The following is a 3525-nucleotide window of genomic DNA, read 5'->3' on the forward strand; positions in this document are numbered from 1 at the left end:
TAGACCACTCACTTCCCCAACTCCTCCTCCAGCCCCACCTCTTCTCATAGTTCCTTTCTACAGCATTGAATATCAGAGTCCTGCTGATGGTAGGCAGGCAGGTAAAGCACCAAACCACATTGCCTTTATCTCCCGATAGAAGAATATCTCATTTGTCTATTATTTAAAGCAGGAAGATTTCCCCTGAAAACTATGTTCTCACATAAGTAATGAAATAATGGACACTGGTTTATTTCAAAGCTGTCAAATAAAAAATGTAAATGATATTAATAATATTATTATTTTTAGATGTATTAATTTATTTAACATGTATATGAATGCTCTATCTACATGTACACCTGCATGCCAAGAGATGCCAGCAGAACTCATTAGAGATGGTTATAAGCTATCATGTAGTTTCTGGGAATTGAGCTCAGGACCACTGAAGAACAGTCAGTGCTCCTAACCTCTGAGCCATCTTGTTAGCCTCTGGACATTAGTCTCTGGTTTTTTTTTTTTAGATTTGTTTAGGTGACTAGCTTTAGGTATAAGATCTAATTTTGAATCTAAGTAAATATAATGTGCTAAGTTCTGCAAGCACCCTTCGTGTGACCCCTTTGAAGGGTCCCAAAGCTTTCAAGAGTATATATGATGGGGCTGTTCTTATAGAGTTCCTTAAGTAGCTTCAAATACACCTTTTCTTCTTGGACAGTCAAGCTAACACTGGACATTAAGACATGCCTAATGATGAGACTTCTCATATAGTTGAAAGGAGACACCTGAAAGATGAGAATTCAGTCATGGTGCTACCACAATGGACATTTCATCCCCTTTATATTTGTGGTTAGTTCCACACAAAAAGAGAATTCTCCTTGTTCTGGATGGTTTTATGTGTCAATATGACACAAGCTAGAGTCTTCAAAGAGAAAGGAGCCTCAGTTGAGGAAATGCCTTCATGAGATCCAATTGTAGGGCATTTTCTCAATTAGTGATCAGTGGGGGAGGGTCCAGTCAATGTTCAATGGTGCCATCCCTGGACTGGTAGTCATGGGTTCTCTAAGAAAGCAGGATGAGTAAGCCCTGGGAAGCAAGCCAGTAAACAACACCCTTCCATGGCTTCTACATTAGATCTTGCCCCCAAGTTCCTTCCCTGTTGGAATTCCTATCCTAACTTCTTTCAGTAATGAGCAATGGTATAAGAAGTGTAAGTTGAATAAACCAGCATCTGGCTTTTTGGTCATGCTGTTTTGTTGTAGCACTAAAAACCTAACTAAGCCACTCTTGTGAAGGAAGGATGTTGGCTAATCACTCCTCACCATGGAAATAGAGAATCTGATTCCCTTTCCTCGGATTTTGTATTCATTACTCAGAATATCAGTGTAATATGCTCCAAGCTAGGAAAAAGCAAGCGTTCATTGCACATAATGCAAGGCACATCTGAATTCAGAACATCTGTAGGCACTCTAAGAACTCCATGTTCTTAAGGACTTGGATGCTCTGTGGCCAGGATGGGCTATGAGCCGTTGAATGAAAGAAGGAAGGGAGGAATGGTAATTAGGTTGCCTGTACTGCCCTGGACCAAGATTTGCTTTTCTCATCTCTGGGAAGGCGAGCCTTTATCATCTCCTCTGTCACCAAACATCTAGCTCCACCTTCCTTTTGTCACTATCAGCTGCTGACCTCACTCGTTATTCTCTTGAGGAAATAGCAGCTTTCAGAAGAGATGACTTCATCTCGGCTCCAGCAGATTTGTCAGCCTCCCTTGGGATGATGCTGGCCTCTGCTAAGGCCATGGGTCTCATCCTTTCGTTTGCAACTGTCATCTTTCCCTGAGTCATTATTTCACCTATTATCAACCAGAATTCTCAAGCATTGAAGCTAGTGTTTTAAATAAAATAACCGTACACTCATCTCTAATCTATTCCTTATATTTAGTAAAACTCATGGTGTGATTTGTATACGTTCAATATATCTTAATCCTCTATTTATATCCTTCTCCTAGGAATCTTTGATTTAAAAAAAGGTACCTATGGCATCTTTTCACACTAACTTTCAAATGTCAAATGAATGCTTTATACTTTCTATTTTATTATAAGGCTTTAAAAATGCAGTATTTATCATAATCGTAATCAATATACTATGGTATACACAAAGGTTAATATGCTTGCTGGTCAGGACTCCCCTCCCCCGCCATGTTCTCATTCTAGATAGAGTATACAGAGGCATCTATGGAATTGTAGCCACAATGGTAATTGTTTGCAAACCCCAGTCCCAGATGACTGTCCTTTCATTCTTTTAAAATCAGAATTCATTATCTAGCATCTCATGAACTATAAAATCCATGTTTAGTTGGTTTCCATTAGCCAGATAGTCTTCAAAGACAGTAATGAGAGATAGGTATGAAATCTCTTCATGTTTTTCACTTTAATTGACACAGCTCACAAAACTTAATCAATAACTACATTCATAAAAATTGTGGATGCCATTTAAAATTTGTATGAAATTGTTTGAACTTATTCAAGAAGCTTTCTGTCTTTGGAAGCACAAGTGTCATTCAGAGAAGGGCCACACCCAAAATATAAATAAATGTAATTTGCTTTGCCATGACTCATTCTCTTCCTTGTGACTGCTTTTCTGTCATTATTAAAGGTTTGTTCCAAGAAGAATTAGAAAGCATTGTGTTTGAGGAGGTAGATAGAAAATTAGGATCTTCTCTAGTCATTCACTTAACCCAAAGATGATGGTGGACTTAAAATAATATGATCCCTCTACCCAAGCTTCATGAAGACTTTGCTGAGTTAATCTGTTATATAGACATATATCTTTTAAGACAAAGACATCTTGCACAATTTCTACTTCAGAGTTTTCAATAACTTTATATGTTTTAATCAGTTAAGGAGAATGCAGGTCTTGTAATATAATAGATCTTAAGTTGTAAAACTATCCAGAAATGGAGAACTCTGCATCTGCATTCTGATTCTTTCTTTTTTAAACTTTTATTGCATTATGATGAGAAAAGTTACATGATTTCAATTTATCTGTATTTGTTAACATTTAAAAACATATTTTAAGTATATAGAATTAAATCACATTTTTGTTTCCCTTTTGTACCCCAACTCCTCCCAGAGGACCCCCCTTCAATACCTACAATATCTTTTTTGTCATATTCTTTAAAATTTATAAAATATTATAACAATAAAAGTAAGTATTATAAAAGTTTTTCGATATAAAACAACAATCAATTTGACAGTTTTATGTAGATGCTCATCTACAGCAATAGTGAAAATACATTTTTCTCAATATAAATTTTAAATAACTCCAAACATATTAACTGTATACTTCAAAATAATACATCACTACTGGTATTTTCTTAAATGAATATAAATATATAAAGTCTTTTTGTTTGTTTTGTATTTAGTAGAGTTTAAAATCTTGACTTTTAATAAACACCTAGAAAGATGAGAATTCAATCATGCCCAAATAAGAACAATTTTTAGACATTGGATTTCATTTTAATAAGGCTGTACTTCAATGACCCTCACATCA

The sequence above is a fragment of the Mastomys coucha genome, unplaced genomic scaffold (genome assembly GCF_008632895.1).
Source record: "Mastomys coucha isolate ucsf_1 unplaced genomic scaffold, UCSF_Mcou_1 pScaffold2, whole genome shotgun sequence".
Classification (NCBI taxonomy): Eukaryota; Metazoa; Chordata; class Mammalia; order Rodentia; family Muridae; genus Mastomys; species Mastomys coucha.